The sequence below is a fragment of the Dreissena polymorpha genome, chromosome 15 (assembly GCF_020536995.1).
Source record: "Dreissena polymorpha isolate Duluth1 chromosome 15, UMN_Dpol_1.0, whole genome shotgun sequence".
NCBI lineage: Eukaryota > Metazoa > Mollusca > Bivalvia > Myida > Dreissenidae > Dreissena > Dreissena polymorpha.
In genome coordinates, this window is record NC_068369.1 from 7,827,994 (window position 1) to 7,846,895 (window position 18,902).

At 35.1% G+C, this 18,902-nt stretch overlaps 1 protein-coding gene and 1 non-coding gene across 2 annotated transcripts in view; one reads left to right on the plus strand and one right to left on the minus strand.

Moving 5' to 3' along the window:
• The window catches only part of LOC127859306 (uncharacterized), a 55,098-nt gene extending 36,480 nt beyond the window's left edge, over positions 1-18,618 (minus strand). The window contains exon 1 of the mRNA XM_052396569.1: positions 18,379-18,618. The gene's annotated coding sequence lies outside the window, so the exon portion shown is untranslated. The remainder of the gene's footprint in view (positions 1-18,378) is intronic.
• On the plus strand, positions 17,425-17,499 carry Trnar-ucg (transfer RNA arginine (anticodon UCG)). Its single transcript has one exon. It is a non-coding gene; the product is annotated as a tRNA-Arg (tRNA).
• Positions 18,619-18,902: the final 284 nt, after the last annotated feature.

Genomic DNA, 18,902 nt, shown 5'->3' on the forward strand with positions numbered 1-18,902 from the left:
GGTCCTCAACGCAGCGAGTAATCTTATGATGGTAAGTTATCATTGTGTCACACCGGTCTTACTGACCTGTGTGAATCCGCGCTAAGCATTGTGGGAAACGGACTTTTTTCCATCATGGCGTTGGTAAACATAATAAACACGGAAGTGAAAAATGGTAATTAATTATTATCAAAAACAGGCCCATCAAACCGGGCCAGCTGTAATATATGTTTGGATGCAGTTTGTGCTTCAAAAGGAGCCACTTTTCATGTCAGTCTTTTGTTTGTAAGAATCACTAAACACGTAACTTAGACTAACTTAACACGTTGCAAGACTGTATCTTCGAAATAGTAAATAAATCTAAATCATAAATAAATATCTATAATTAAATACCTGCTGAAATTTGAGAACGTAAACGATTCAAAATAAATGATGTGAACATTACAAGGAATCTTACATGTAGGCCTAATGTGTGAAAGGATTAATCAGGGATAAAATAAATGGAGTTCGAAGGATCTAACATTTTGAGGAGGACGTCATGGTATCTTGGACATTTGGCACTTTCATGTATTTATTTAGTAGATACTGAAAATGCTGAATGTGCTAATTGCAACATCAAAGAAGAGCAGGTGAGATTTTTACAGCTTTATTTTTCTTGACATAATATTGTACGTTTTCCATTTAATTTATATGGCGCTCAATTTTAGCTCGACTGTTTTCGGGGAAAACCCTAGGTATTGTCATAGACAGCTCGTCGTCAGACGTCCGCGTCGTGCTAAAACCTTTACATCGGCTCTAAAATCAAAGTGGTTCTACCTATAACATTGAAACCTCACATGTATATGCACCTTGATGATTTCTACACACCACACCCATTTTGGGGTCACTCGGTCAAAGGTCAAGGTCACTAACCTTTAAAAAAAAATTAAATAAATTTCATTTATTCAAAACTGAACCGCAGCCTAGCTTGGCACCCATTATGTGGTGCTCTTGTTTATATATAATTTTAAAAATGTGTTAATAACCAGAATAGTTGATGCATGTATAAATAAAAAGATACAGCCATGGACAGTGTGTTTTAATTTTTAATAAATATGATTTGATTGCGTATATGCAAAACAATGAAGTCCATATATTGTTAACTGATTTTTAAAATGTTGAATGTCACACCTTACAAACCAGTCCGTTTATGTACCAACACTTTATGTACCATTATCTGACACTTTATGTACCATATTTATAATATATAGAGAAAGCTTATTAAATATGAATGTGTGTTATTGATGAAATGTATTTTGTGTGATAGTATTTATTAATTTAGACTTATATATTGGCCATAAATTTTATTTTTTGTCAGATTGTCTAAGTGTCACTGAGTGTCTTAGTTTAATTTATTAGCCCAAGTACATGTAGTACTTAATAAATGATTTATTAGTCTTACCTGAAATTGAAGTAAATTATAAAAATTCATTTGTCTCTTATCTTATCCTGACTAAGGATTATCAAGTCTAAAATGTTTGTTTTATATTGTATAATTGAAATGTGATACTTTGAAGAGAAGAGAGAATGACCTTAATGTTTAAACTGTAAAAAAATCAAATTATTTCCTTCTTTAGACTTTAATCATGTTTAGAGAATAACCTTAATTCATTAGGACTGCTATGAATGAATGGACAATAACACCTATATTTTATGTAGGTTGTTCGTAAAGTTTTAAAGTTCCGGTAGTACATAAAAGGTCTGGTACATGTACATAAGGTGTTACACCCTAAAATGTTCATGGTATCAGTGTTTCAATAATGTAGTGTTTCTTATTATGTATTGCTAAGGTTGTTCTGTTTAAAATTTCAAATTTGCATTTATTTCAAAGCATTTTCAGTCATTTTGTGAACTCCATGTTTTTTTAATAAGGTGAATTATGTTGCACATGGCGTCGAATATTAATTCATGGTCGCTATGGTGTAGAGAATGTTGTCCACTGGGCGTGGGTTCTATCAATACTCTGGGAGAGTTCTCATTATCGTCTCCATGGACAACAAGTACTGGTGTACCAAGTAGTAGTAGTAGTAGTAGTAGTAGTAGTGGTGGTGGTTGTGGTGGTGGTGGTAGTAGTAGTAGTAGTAGTAGTAGTAGTAGTAGTAGTAGTAGTAGTAGTAGTAGTAGTAGTAGTAGTAGTAGTAGTAGTAGTGGAAATAGTAGTAGAAGTAGTAGTTGTAGTAGTAGTAGAAGTAGTAGTAGAAGTAGTAGTTGTAGTAGTAGTAGTAGTAGTAGTAGTAGTAGTAGTAGTAGTGGTGGTGGTTGTGGTGGTGGTGGTAGTAGTAGTAGTAGTAGTAGTAGTAGTAGTAGTAGAAGTAGTAGTAGTAGTAGTAGTTGTAGTAGTAGTAGTAGTAGTAGTAGTAGAAGTAGTAGTAGTAGTAGAAGTAGACTAGTAGTAGTAGAAGTAAAATCAGAAGTAGTAGTAGTAGTAGTCGTAGTTGTTGTTCTTGTTGTAGTAGTAGATTATGAATTAATTAGTAGTAGTAGTAAGAGTTGTAATGGTTCTGTTTGTATTTGTATTGGATTCTGATAATACAACGTAATGATGCTGCTGCTAACGATGATGATGATGAATATGATAATGCTGCTGCTGATTGTGATGATGATTATATGATGGGACTTCGGTATTATAAAATTTGTGAGGTTCAAACACAAAACCTGTTGAATAATAAAACTTCTCATTTTATGACAAAAGAGCTTGATTGTAGAGTAAAAAATAAGTATAAAATTCCCTAATAGGAAAGCTACCATAAAAGGACCATGTGGGCTTCATCAAAAGCAATGCATGAAACAGTTATATCTCTTTCAAATGCACTCAATATTGCTGTTCCAATTGAGTACTTTCCTTCAGTTATTTCTTCTAAAGACACATTAACAACACTGTCGCCCTTAGCAGGAATTCCGGACGCCCCCCCCTAAGATGTTCCCTCCCCAGACATTTCCCCCATTTTAGTTTTAGTGCTTACATTACCTCCCCCCACCCCACAATAAATTTATAATGGCTTGGTTGAAGTATAATCTTGATTTATTATCAAAATGATTATTTTGCTTATGTAATCTTATGTTATTAACTTTTTATATGAAGCAGCTTGTTTGTTGTTTTCTTTGGATTAATCATTCATTATTTTTGTTAAACTGTTTAAGAAGTGCATGTAAATCATTACTAAGACGTGCATGTTGGTGTACTAGAGGAATAATAGAGGAATACATGAGATATTCTCAAAATCTTACACATGTTGTTTTTAATATAATTAAATAGGATCAATTGATGAATTAATTCAGTTTGAGTCAACTTGGGCTGGGTTGTGGAACTATAGTTATTTGTTGTTTTTAATCCAATTAAATAGGGTACTATGTAACTGTCAAAGAAAATATGCATTCATACGCATATAATCCAAGTAATTGGATGTCACTGATATTTTCAATTTTACTAGTAGCTAATTAAGACTAATTAAAACAGAATTGGACTTTCCTTGCAAAGTATTTCATTATTAATAATATAATAATATTATAAGCTAATGTAATCAAAACATATTGATATTTTAATAATTTTACTCAATGATATTAATAATATTTAAATTTGCCACAAAAAACTAGGGTAGGTAGATAGGACGTTTTTTTTTTGGAAAACAAACAGTGTTGTCAGTGTAAAATATTTGTAAAGCTTCTTCAATTTCAGTTTTACATTTTATGACTTGCAACATACTCTATGCTACTTTATTTTACTATGGTATGTCATTAAAGTGTTATTTATTTTTCAACCATATAATGTGCTTATCTGATATAATGAATTACTAACCCATTTAAAGATGATACCTTATCTAAATTCATTAATACAATAGTTATAATTGTTTTATTGTAACATTCTATTCCACTAAAAATGACCATCATAGAACATCAATGCTGTGCTTTTACAAAATTTTTCATTGATCTCAATTATTTAAAGTAAAAAAAATCTATCAGGCACTTATAAAAAATATATATTTAGGGTGTCAAAATTTAACAAACTTAACACGTCAATTTGAACTTCTCTTGCAATGCAAATGGAGCCACTTCAAATATCAAAGTGTTCCCATACTAGTCGGCAATATAGCTATGACATTGTGTCTATTCAAAACATGCATCAGACACACCTTCTGAAACTTTTTAAGCGGTTTTGAAAACGCTATTTCATTGCAAACTTTCGTCAATAAAGGATACATGTTGTTATACAACCGAAAGTGAAAGTACAGTTTAAAAATATAAATAAAGAGCGAAATTGTTGAACACTAACGAAAATTTTAATTGATACTAACATAAGACCGTAAGACTAAACGAATAATACTTAACTTTTAGATCATAACATGAATGTTTACTTATAAAGCAAATTCTTCATTCATCCGCGGACTTCTTTGTGATGTAGTCATAAATGCCTCCAAATGGAGGTGTGTGATGCGTCTAAGAGGTGACAATAACGTAGTGACGTCACCATCTATGTATAGAATGGGTAAGTTATTTGAAAATTGAACAATACATAAGATAGTTTAAATCGGGACTAGTTCAGACGCACGCCAGCATGCACGCACGTACACTCGACCGTGTAGACTGCTATATCGAGCTTCCCGCAGACGGGCTTGACAAAAATTAGGAAACCTTGACGTTAGTCTATTTTTGGTGTGAACTTTAATGACAAACTGTTATGGATTAAATAAATATATCTTAAGTTCATTTGATGGTATTGTTTAATAATTATAATCACATAAATCAACTACGATCCTCTGTCAACTTTCTCTACCTTTTAATTCAAATTAGTAAAACATTATCTTAACACCGCACACAGATCAGCGAGAGATCATGAGACGGTGCGCGTTTGAAGATATAACGGAGGCCATAATAAATATGTTCGTTGTCTTAGCCTTATCGTTCATCTTAATTTCCCAGGTGCTTGCAAGAGTCCGCTTTGATCTTGCTCCCCAGGTGCTTGCACCTCACACGCGACCTGATCACATTAACGATCACTTTCCATCAGCCATTTCTCGTCTTCCTTGTCATTATTGCTTCCAGCGACACCTTACATAAACCCTTAATAAGCGGGATTCAATAATCTTACAATCTTAACAATCACGAAGCGCGCCCCACAACAAGTTCGTGCCTAATTAAGTACTGTTCGCATAAACTCAAACTAAGCCCACCCAATAATAACCATGGGTCCCTTTCCCCGCTTTCATCAATAAAATACGTTTAAATTGATATCCTTCGGTCCCAATAGTCTACCGATTCGGAATTGACTAATTATGCGACAGAGATAAATCATCGCTGTCAGCGTTCAGTCCAAATTTTGCAGCTTTAATAACGAGTTGTGCCCACCTCGAGCACGAAAATTGCCTGATACGTGTAGACACGTGAGCAACTGCGATGAGGCCAGTGTCACATAAAGGACACGCAAAAACGTGCGTGCCTTCTTCTGCAAGTTCTAGGCAAAACGGGGTTTGATGCATTGAGCGTACAATATCGTCCCAGAATGAGATTGTGCAGTACGCACACATCAATAATATCATACTACATGTAATTAAGACATCAAGTCAATGTGACATCGTGAAATATATATATATATATATATATATCTGTGCAATAACACTCACATGTGCTGACCATCCATTTGTTAAATGTTGTAATCCTGAGTTTTATGTAACTCCGCCCACTTATACACAACGAAGACTCTACAACGTCGCCGAGAAAGTTTAAACACGTACTGTTGTTACACACATTACTCAGATCTATGTTATAAAGTTATATCTCCCATATGTCGTCAACCCGAGTGGACAACTATTTATAGCTTTATATGATTCCATTCAAATATCGATATTGTAAGCAGTGTAATTTACTTTGACGACTCCATTGCTTTATTTCGCGATCAACTTTACCATTAATTTACGTTTTATTTCTCCATTGAAAATAGTTTACACTGAATAAACCAATCGTTTTCTAGTTTATAAATAGAAGACAGTGAGTACTAAACTCATTTTACTACATTTCGTAACTTTAAAAATGATTTGAATTCTAACAATAAGGTAGATTTACATCCATGTTGCCAGTTAAATGTAATGTGTGTGTTTTAAAGTTAGAGAATCTTTACATGAAGAGAGAGTAACTCGGCTGCATATCAATGTAACAATGTAAGTAAGTTTATTGTAAACAAAGGCCTCCGGCCCATAATACATCATGTTTTTACAAAATATATATATACATATATATATATACAATATCATTAAATGGAGAAAACCAAAAAAACAAATACGAACAAACATACTTCCACTACAAGTATTACGTTCCATATGAAGAACGTATTAAATGGTAAACATAAAAGGCTATTTTTTTAAATAACAAACTCATTTTCATTTCTTAACAGATCAAGAAATTAGAAACAGTTTGCCTGCCATGATACCAATTATACAAATAGATTTGCCTAATGTCAGCATATTTAGAGCACTAAAAAAAATACATGATATTTATCCTCTGTTTTTACAGATTCATTTTCTAATTGACAATGTGCACATATTCTAAGATTTCTTGGTATTCTTATTGTCTACCTAACTCTATTTGAAACCTATGGCTTGAACAACGAAATCTCGCTAACGCTTGTCTGCAATGAAATGGCATTGTTATGTCTAAATATCGTTCCTTGTTTAATAAACTTTTAAATTGTCTGTTAGTATCGCATCTTGAAGAGTCATTTATATTTTCGTGCCAGGTTTGAGTTGCACAATCAGTCCGGCGTTGTTTAAAACGGAGCATGAATAAATCAATATCACCAACATCCTGTTAGAGCCAAATAAAGCCGAACCCATATTTAAAAAGAAGCTCCTTTACATCCGTAGCCCAATTGCGCCTTCCAATATCATCTAATGACTTTAACATTTTATAACAGTTTTTTGGATATCTTCTATCAGGCATCTGGAGAAGTTTACACCAGTAGTTTATACATTTTGAGTGATAAATGACGTACCTTGGTAAACGACCACATTCTCCTAAAGCTACACAGTTATTGACCGTAGTTTTACGCCCAGAAAGTACTTGGCAAGCTTCAAATTGTGCACGCTCTATTGAATCACTATATGTGAATCCCCAGCTTTCTGATCCGAATGTGAGTATGGGTGTTACCATGGCATCAAATAATTTAAAGAACTCTGTACAGCAGAAATATCCGAACGGAATTTGGTATTCTTTAATGGCAAATAATGCTTTTCGCCCCTGAGCGGCTAATTTAGTTTTTGCAGCCGACCAGCATATATAGGATGCCCATATATTTATAGACGGACGTTATATTAATTGGACAATTATTGAAATACCATTTCTCATAGTGACGTAATGGACCCCCATAACCTCAGTTTTTTAAGATTTAAATTCATGCTTGTTAAGTTACAAAATTCTGCTTTAGCATTTATCTGCAACTGAAGATTTACAGCAGTATCTGCACAATTTGCAATATCATCAGCAAAAAGTATACGAAATATGTAAGGGATATCGTTTGTTACAAATATTCCAGTATCGCACTTTTGTCGAATAAATGAACACAGATCATTTATATATAAAATAAAAATAATTGGCGAGCACAAGTCGCCCTGTTTAGTGCCGATATTACAAGTAAACACCATTATTTAAAGACTGTTAACTTAGAACGTTTATAGCCCATTAAATCAGCAAAAAAACTGCTACTTAAAAGTCAATTTCTCGCATTTTATTGCGGATGACACTCTAAACGTCTTCTTTCACATTAGATCTATTATGGGCCATAGCAGGCTTAGCGATTTAATGATAAAATCCCCTGAAGCCCTTAAAGGGAACTGCCAAATCGGCAAAGCTCAAAAGAAAGGATTAAAGTTTCGGAACCGTTTTAAAACTATTAACGCTTAAATGGGTAATATTTCTGTCACTTCAAAATTATTGCATGATAATTAAGTTTTTTTTTCCTCAATAACTGACACAACGACACGTCAATAAAGGTGTCGCCGTTTTAAAACTATTAACGCTTAAATGGGTAATATTTCTGTCACTTCAAAATTATTGCATGATAATTAAGTTTTTTTTTCCTCAATAACTGACACAACGACACGTCAATAAAGGTGTCGCCCCTTAAGCTCAATAAACTATTGACTCGTGTTGTTTCATGTGACAAATCAGTAACTTCTAATGTATCAAAGAAGCTTTTGTTATAAGAAATACGATTCTTAATAATAATGTTCAATAAATTGTATAACCGACTCGACAATTGTTAGTATTTGCTTCTTAAATGTCTGTTTTAAGTTATGTAATTTTACGTTGTTATACCTATAGTCACGTGACAAAATTCAAACTGATGTGTTTATTCCAGTATGAAAACGATGTTCTTGTGTACAAATCAGAATAAACTGTCTGTGTGTCTGTGTTTTTTTTTTAATTTAAATTAAATAATATCACCTTTTGTCAACAAGAGGTTAACATAGTCCAGCCGAAAAGATTTCTTAAGCACAAGACAATGTATATTCTATGATTGATAAATAACGGAATAAAAACACATCAATTTAATTTTTCCGCTTGTTATAGAGATTTTGTTTCCAAAGAATGGAGAAACTATTGTTTTGGAGCTTAGAAACTATTGCCTTTACTACCGCCGACTATTTATTTTCCTAACATTAACCACTAGGAAACAAACTATATTTAATATTTCGCTACTTGGCTCTCATATAATGCCGATACTTGATTTACTTCAGTCTGTTTAAATGATAATTAAATCGATTCTCTTGTCTCCTCCATTCCTCATTTTCTCACTTTATAGGTTTTGATAAAATACAAATGCGCATAAATATCGAACTATCGGTGATTGATTTCTTCTAATGGTAGATCAGTCTCAAAGCGTGGTGAGAGGTTAACCCATTCATGCCTAGCGTCCTGAAAGAAGGACATTGCAAACAGCGTAGACCCAGATGAGACGCCGCATGATGCGGCGTCTCATCTGGGTCTGGGCTGTTTGCTTAATGGAATTTCAGTAAGTAATATTCTAAATATAGAAATAAATATACTAGACATCCTTAATTTTGGAAATAAATTGATCCAATTCAGAAGGATGGGAGAGTCCACTAGGCATACATGGGTTAAAATGGCGCGACCTCCATGCCCATCATGACCCCGGGGCTTACCGTGGAAAATATCTCTTTCTCTGCCAAGCATGTGCACAAACAATAACACACCGATGTTGGGCAAGGCGCTTAAGTCGTAAATTAATTGTTTCCGAGGAAAATATGAAATTTAGTTGCTCTCTGGGAAAACCGGACTTGATACCTATGCGAAAAGTGTCGTCCAAGATAAGCCTTTGAAGTTCGAACAGGCTTATTAGGGACGACACTTTCCGCCTGGGCTGACTTTCGTTAAGGAGAGACTTCGATTGAGCGACAAATACCATGCAAGCGGAAAGTGTCGCCCCTGATAAGCCTATCCGGACTGCTCAGGCCAATATGGGACGGCACGAAGCCTGTTCCCCAGAGTGAGGCACTATTACATGGCATACAAACATATGTAAATATATAACGCTTTTGTTCATGTTATTCAATCTATCTTATTTGAAAATTGTATTTAGTTCTTCGTACTTCGTCATACGAATGGACGCGTTTTTTCTAGTCTGTAGTGAGTATTTATTTAGTTTAAGACTGAAACGTTGACCATTCAGTTTTTTTAATTGATTCGAGTTTTTCATATATATTTCCTGAAGAGATCATTGACTTATTTTCTTCCCAATGGCGTTCATTTTTATATCAGCCATGAACTTAATGAAGATTATGTCAACATTTTTGTAGATCTCCACATTACTCAGTTTTAAGAATTAAATATCGCACACCATAGAACGAGTTTTCATTCCAAATAGCATTGTAAATGATGAAATCTTGAACATTCAAACGAAACGAATAAATACATACATTTTATGGCTAGATTATTAGCCCGTTGCAGTCCACAAATAGCCCCTACCGCTCAATTCAATGCTATGAACAGAAATTGCAATGTTATTATGAGACATAAGACCCGCGTCGTGCGAAAATGGATCTTATCCCATATGCGGCCAGCGTAGCTCTCAGACCAGCCTGCTGTCCCTATAAAGTAATGCGAGGTTTCGTGGTCTTATAAGCGGACAGGGCAACTCCAGACCAGAATGAGCCATTGCTGGCCGTATGACATAAGAACCATTTTCGGGTTCATTTCCCTTTTTAAGCTCATCACTTTAATATTAAATTATCACATTGTTGTATAACGAATGAAACGGTAACCATAATTTGTTTTACGTACCTTATGTTTAGATCGCAACTAAACATAGATATCCAACCTTTACGCTGCCAAATGATATTTGTGTCCATGTTTGTCATGCACGACATTGTGTAACTCATTTGATTATGAAGAGAACATCATTAATGATGAATACAGCGCCAGAATAGTTTCAGTTTTCCAATCTTATTTACAGGAATGTTTCCTGTTGGGCGATGAAGCTTGAACAAGATAAAATGTACATCGTTTGGACAGTATTCAAAATCAATTTGAGAGGATTCGAAAGGCTTAATATTAATATTGCTTGAATGTTATTTCATGATTTCAAGTGTCTTACATGGCTGACACGTGAGGCGAGGCTTAACAGGCACGTTGTTAAATGTCACGAGCGCGTGTTATCGTCTAACCCACTCCTTTTTCATTGGATCGCGGGAAATTTCAACATTGTCAAAAACACGTTTTAATATGGGGAATACTCTACATTGTAATCTGAAATACATTCTTCCATAGTAGCCGCGTTCTGGGAAAACTGGACTTAATGCATGAGTGTAAAGTGTCGTTCCTGATTAGCCTGCGAAGTCCGCACAGGAACGACACTCTCCGTCAAAACTGGATTCTCGGTAAAAAGTGAATTTCTTCAAACGAAAAATTCCATGAAGGCGGAAAGCGTCGTTGCTGCGGACTGAACAAGCTTACCTTGGTTACTATTCAGAACGTACCTCATATTGTTTTCAATATGTTATTTAAAGTGTCGTGTTTTATCATTATTATATGTAAAGTAACAACAAATTATAATAATTTTTCTGCAAACAGCGTTTCTAGCTTAATGCTTAAAAATGAGTTTAACTTCAAAAAGTGATACATGTAGATAGACTGGAGCTTCAATTTATTAACTGCAATTATGATTTTAATTTAATATATTTGACCACACATTAAGCATATACAAGGATGATACTCGACGTAAGTTATATCGCTATAAACCTATTATAATAATCACAGCAATACATTTAAATACAGTATAAATTATATAAAGCAGAAGACATCTTCCATAAGATCTCACGCAAAAAACATCATCAAAACCTAAGCTTCATTACATTTTACAGATACATTATATTCGACAGAATATACAGGACTGAACATATCTATGCACTCTCATTGTTTGAAATCAATGATAATCTGTACGAAATCGATAGTGATCAAGGCAAAAACAAGCGATGTTATCATAAAATACCGAATGTTAAGCATAAACTTGCAATAAAATGAAAACAACAAACACGGTGTTCCGTATGTAAATATTGATACCAAACCCGGTCCATTGATGTTCGGCCCCGCACCGGCTTAAAGTTTATTTGATGTTACAGACGACATGAATGTCGATTATGCACGGTTTTCCTCTGGTAATGAACTTACAAAACAAACGTGAGCGAGTTTTCATGCGTTTTATGAATATTAAATATGAAACAAACTTCGCTCTTTTATAAATGTTTATGTTGAGCCTTGGTCTTGGAAAACGGGGTTTAATGCAAGTGTGTACAGTATGTTACCCTGTGAAGTCCGAAACCATTTATCCACTCATTCGGAGTAACTCACGCCTTATCATGATAGCTCTGTGTATCGAGCATATTATACCATTAATCACATATACATGACATAAATTTACTCATACCACGTGCAGGGCGCAGATACCAAGTGCAATTTTAACACAAATATTTGACTTGTCATGATAAAATCTTAGCGACAATTTTATAGCTTCGGTCCCAAGTTACAGTAAGTCACAAAAATAACTGTGGTCGCATTAACTCCTCGGTAAATACAGGGCTACGACACCGGTCATCCATCTATTGTCACATATCAGAACGTTCTGACTTACAATAAAGAACATGTTTTATTCGGGCTTAATGCATGGACGTAAAGTCCCAGATAAGCCTTCGCAGTCCACACGTGCTAATCAGATACGGCACTTTGCGCCTTAAGGTAGCGCACCTCTAATGGGCACATATCCAAATATAATTAATTAATTATTTTCTTAATCAGCATCATTTCACTGAACTACATGCAAATTTGTAGGTAGGCTTTCCATGCTTTTTAAAAAAAATATACCGATTTTTTCAAAACCACCCCCACGCTCGGCTTTTGTCCAGTTTATTTTCACCCCTGGGGTATATAAAAGTTCCATAATTCATTCAAATTTCCAAATATGGTCATGCAGTTGGTGTGTACAGATGCTGTAAAGGTGTTTAAAGTTTAAACAAGATGAAATAAGTATTCTTTTACAGACATTTATTTTTTACAATTTTTTATCTATGGAAGAGCGCCATGAAATGTAAGTGATTTCAGCCAAGTAAAAATTGGGTCGGTTAAAAACAAAGTGTCATAAAATTCAAAATAGCATCATTTAAGTCATATTTTAAACTTAGTTTTTAAAGAAACACTATATACAGCAAAAATACCAAGAAATAGACAGATTTACCGTTTACTTTTTGAAATAAAAATAAAAATGCAACATGCATGGTTCGTATTTTCAACAGTAAATCACCCAATTTCGCCATAACGTTGTTTTAATTTTAATAATTGAAGAATGTGCATAAAAATTGCAACATATTTAACAATAAATATAGCTTATATGACATATTAAATCAAATAACGTTAGAAAATAAATAAAACGCGTCGCAAAAATGTATACGTCGTCGGCAGGATTCGAACCTGCGCGGGAATATCCCAAAAGATTTCTAGTCTATCGCCTTAATCACTAGGCTACGGCACCTAATAGTAGGCTCTTCAACCTTCGAAGAAATCGCGGGAAATCATTAGAGGTGCGCTACCTTAAGTTGATTTTTGCTTAGAAGAGACTTGTTTGTCTCGAAAATAGGAAAGTGTAGTCCGCACAGGCTAATCTGGGACGACACTTAACGCACATTCATTAAACCCCATTTTTTGAAGGCAGACCATTATTTACTAAGATAATATTACAGGGAACACATGTTATGATTATTTTGGTATGTTTCAGGCGACTTCAGTCGGCAAGCATATACTCTGATAACATAAGTAATAATTATATATTAAATATACAACATATAGTCGTGTTCTCTTCATTTATTTTCTTTTCCATTTCATTTCCTTTCATTTTAGATGTCATAGTTTTTTTTGTTTTGCACTACTCTTAACTAAAACGTCAAATTCTAAAGAAGAATACATATGGACCGCGCTCTGTGAAAAGGCGGTTTAATGCATGTGCGTAACGTGTCGTCCCAGATTTGCCTGTGCAGTCCACACAGGCTAATCAGGGCTGACACTTTCCGTTTTTATTGTATTTTCGTTGAAAGATAGTCTTCTCTTAGCCAAAATCTAGTTAAGGCGGCAAGTGTCGTCCACGATAAGCCCGTGCGAACTGGGACGACACTTCACGCACGGGCATTAAAGCCCCTTTTCAGAGAGCACGGCCCATATTGTTCAGACGCTTAGTGTTTTAAAGTATAATTTGTGTTATAGTTCACGTGTAATGAATCATGTTATATAAGATATTTTAACATTTATAATAATTAACACCTTATTGATTCATCGTTGGTTAAAGCAAAGAAATACATAACTTCAACAAATACGTGGCAAGTTAAGGTCTTAGGTAATAGTGGGTCGATCGGATTTTAAAATGAAACGGAAACTGGGAGAAATGTGTCCAAATCAATAAATCCGCAGTCTTTTCACCAATCTGATACAAAAATAAACCACAATTAGCAGAAGGGGCCAGAGGGATTAGTTTTTTAAGTCTGGCATGCGTCTAGACACGTGCACAAAGAGGTCTTGCATAACAGCCGGGATCTGGCGTTTAGCCTGTGCTTTATAGACGCCTTGTTTAATAGCCACACTGTTGAGGCGATTAGATATGGCTGGTTTCTTAAAAGAACTGTCCAAAAAGATTCGACAAACAAACGAGTCTCGTTCTGGAAAAACTGGGCTTAATACATGGACAAAAATCTAATTAAGGCCGACCATATCGTGCCTGATTAGTCTGTTTGGACTGCACAGTCTAATCTGGGATGACAATTTAAGCACAAACATTAAGTCCCATTTTTTTCCAGATCAATGTTCAATAATTGACTTCTTAGCGCCTTGAAATCAGAGTGCAATTAATAAGTTAATAACGTAAATTACCCTTAACAATACTGTGTAGTAATAACACGGTAAGTACGAATACATTTATTTACATTTGAAGCACACACTTCCTTAAAACGATTAATGTTTTATTTATAATTAATATTGATTTAATATTAATATTATTTTTTTGTTATTGTTTTCTTTACTTTATTGTTTGAAAATATGCGTGATTACTTAAACACGTTGATCTGTATATGATTTATGATAGTGTAAATAGGAACGCAGATAAATAACTTCAAATTCGTATTATATAGTTGTAGAATACATTTAATAAAATACTCACATAGGTCTAAACGTTATAATGCAGAAACAGAAGATGTTGGTGGTGATGATCATTACTTTCAAAACGGTAACGATGAAAGAATGTCGATGTGGAGAATGAATAATTAAGCCTCGCTCTTGGAACACGGGGCTTAGTGCAGTCCGCACAGGCAACTCAGGGACGACACTTTCCGCCTTGACAGGCTTTTGGCTAAAAATATACCAGTACTTCATTTAAATGAAAAAACCATAAAGCGGAAAGTGTCGCTCCTTATTAGCCTGTGCAAAATACACAGGCTAATCTTGGAAGACATTTTAAACACATGAATTAAGCCCCGTCACGTTTCACAGAGCGCGGCTAAGAAAAAATTGAAGCGAGACTGGATTTCAAACCACATTCTCTGGGTTCATTATTATAAAATATGACAAAAGCGTCTCACTTTGAATTGAAACGTTTTTTTATTTCATTGAATGATGCAGTACGGACTTATACATCTCTTTATTAGTTTGTGCACTTAATTATGTTTGCGCGTATTTAGTGTTCATCAAATGGAAGTGAATGCAAGCATTGAAAATACCTGTATCCTCACGATCATGGTATCATTCATAAATTACTTGCTAATATTTCATTTCAAAAACCGCATGCCTGGCTTTAACTCAGAATTAATAAATATCTCAGATGAAAAAGCAAATTGATTCACGCCATGCTTTAGGACAGACAAACATGCCTTGAAATGAAACGAATAAACCAAAAAAAGCGAATCTGGATTAATCTAAAGCAATCAAAACTGATGTTCAGTCCCGTTGCGAATTTAATGAACCTGTAGTTTATTTAAATATTATTAAATGTATGTTCGCGTTTGAGATTACCCAAGATTGACGGAGCACGAAGCATACATTCAGACAAGAACATGGGCATTCAGTCAAAAGGTAGTTTATTCATAACTTGCCGATCGAAATTTGTATATGGCCAAAAGCGACAATAAACAAGTATAACGATTTTTAGCTTTACAATTATCGGCGGTTGACGATGAAAGCAATTGGAAATTCCTGTGTTTTCGCATGTCCCTCCATCTGTTCGTTCGTCCACCACATTCCGTACCGCTCTTAAAGGTTTTCATATAAGATTTTGTAAATTACTGAACGGAAATGTTCCGCATCGTAAGCTGATATGGTACGTACGAGGCCCGGTTTCATACTCTAAGGTCAAGGCTACCTTTCTTGGATAATACGTTTTAAATTGAATGCTGAATGAAAGGGTTACAGTCTTAACGAGCTATTTAATAGACAAGTTTAATATTATTCGCGTTTGATCTCGCTCCGAGGTGCTGCACCTCGCACGCGACGTGATCACAATAACGATCACTTTCCATCAGGCATTTCCCGTCATCATCGTCACTATTGCTTCCCGTGACACCTCACCTAAACCTTCAACAAGCGTGTTTTAATAATCTTACAACCTGAACAATCTCGAAGCGCGATCCACAACGAGTTTGTACCTAATTAAGTACTGCTCACATGAACTCACTAAGCCCATCAAATAACAAGAATGTGTCCATTTCCCCGCTTTTCACCATTAAATACTTTTAAATTGATTTCTTTCGGTCCCGATAGTCTCCAAGATCGGAAGGGACTAATTATGCCGACAGAGATAATCATCGCTGTCAGCGTTCTGGTCGAAATGTGCAGCTTTAATACAAGCTGTACCCATCTCGAGCTCGAAGATTGCCTGATACCGGAACACATGTGGAGCGATTTGGTGAGGACCAGTGTAACCCAATGAAGAATGCACTAAAATAAACATACACACTTTCCCGATTAAAACGATAGGGGGACCCAAAGTGAATCCACAGGGATCTTGTTACTTGGACTTCTGATAAGCCACATCAAAACGTTCTATATCAGATTGGGGATAAGGAGTCCATAGATTCACCATTCATCAACAGCCATGATTTAAACGGGGATGAATAGTTATTCATTTCGTAGACGAGTATCGTATTTCAAACGATCCTTCGTTTTGATCGCGACCGCAAAGTGTATGCAGTGTGGGCTACATTATTTCCACGGCATGCGTTTTATTCGCTATAATTACATGTTAGGGTAAACAGAAATCAATGTCGGTTTGCACTAACAAAGGACGTCTTTCGCATGACGGAGGTCATCTTTTGAAGGTATTTAAGTTTGCCTATCAACTTAATATGACTTGCTCAAAGCCGACTAATTACTAGTTGCAAGTGTGGATACCTGTTTCGTTTGAAGGCGGGGTTTGCATATCATATTTAATATCTTGAGGTTTCAAGATTGAAGCAATTTCTCATGTTTCTTACTGTTTAAAAGAGACTTCCTTTAAACGAATAATTCCATAAAAGCGCCATAGTTTCGTCCCTGAGTAGCCTGTGCGGAACTGAAAGACTAATCTGGGATGACGCTTAACGCCACATGTATAAAGCCCCCGTTTTCACAGAACGTAGCCCATGTACAATCTGCTCCTAGAGCAGATACGACAGTTTCTTCCAACAAAAAGCACACAGGCTTTGTACAAGTATAATATTTATACACTTCGATAATAGTTACATCAAATGTGTGTGGACTGGCGGACGCTTGGTGCACGGAAACGTTAAACAAACTACTAGGTACCAAACTTTCACCCATTTAATATTTGAAAGTAGCTTACTGCAACTAACTATCGAATTAAATATTTAAAAGACAGCGTACAAATTTTGCCTCGGCCGCGTGGCCTAATGGACTAAGGCGTCTGACTTCGAATCAGAAGATTGCGAGTTCGAGGTCTCGTCGTGGTCGTAACCTTTTGGTGTACGCAAATGGAACCATTCAACTACAACCTACCGGTACTCTATAATGAATCATATAAATAGTCGCCTAATCGAGTTAACAGAACGTTCAGCTCATTTTATGATAACTGTATACGCTATTGGTCAACTGGAGTAGACATACGCTGAGAAGAAACCAGCCCAAAATAACGCGAAACGCCTTGGGTTGGAACCCTCAAAGAACAATGAAAAAGGGTCGTACGGTTCTTATAAGGAAGAGAAACCCTTTTATACGCTGAACAACAAAAAGCCAGAATGTCATGGGGAGAATCCAAACATTGCCCCAAGATCGGTTACAAATGGCGTGCTGTGGTGGCGGCCCTATGCTACAGGTGGGGGTAAAGAGGATTAAGAAAGAAAGTCGTTAAACGGTATAGTTCTTCATGTTACCTATCCGTGTGGGATGATTCATGATATATCAGGTACCCTTGATATGAATTATAATTTCAGAAGTATTTGCGATTAAAAAAAAATCTTAATGATTAATGATACGAAACAATACCACTACTTACTACACGGCTTCTTCTACATCTGCTACTGATACCTACTACAACTATTACTGCTATATCACTATTACTGCTTCTACTAATAGCAATAAGTAATTGAACAGGTAAATAAAATAAAAATTACTTAATTCAAATACAAAAAGAAAACAGAAGAAAGAGGAACCAAGGATTACGATGAATATGGGATGAGAAATCTTGCTGTTAACGATGCTCTAACATTTAACATAGCTTCACACCACGTTAATTTATTAAACAGAATTTTAAATTAACTTCAATAATAATACTTAACATATAATGTCGATATCGGTTCAATGAAATATCTACACCTATCCAAAGTTACTCACTTGTGCAGAGCATCCATTTTGTAAATATTGTAATCCAGTGTTTTATGTTACTCCGCCCACTTAAACACAATGAGGATTCTAAAACTTCGCCAGTACAGTCTAGTACATTTACAGTAGTTAAACACCTAACTCAGATCTATGTAATAAAGATATCTCCCATATGCCATCAACTCGACTGGGGAACTAAATATAGTTTTATATCATTCCTTTCAAATATCGATATTTAATTTTAAGCAGTGTAATTTACCTTTACGTCTCACTGGCTTGATTTTACGATCGAATCTAATTTACACTTTATTTCTCCATAGATAATACTTTTATACTGAATCTTATATGTAAACGGACTCTGATTTTCACTCTCGTTTCTTTAGAGGTATCGATAAACCAATCGTCTGATAGTTTATAAATAAAGCCAATTAGCTTTCAACCCATGGGACTTAAGTTCGTAACAGAAATGTGAAATGAGGTTTAAGAATAAGACTGAATTTCATCTATGTTAAATCATAAATTTGCAACACAAAGTA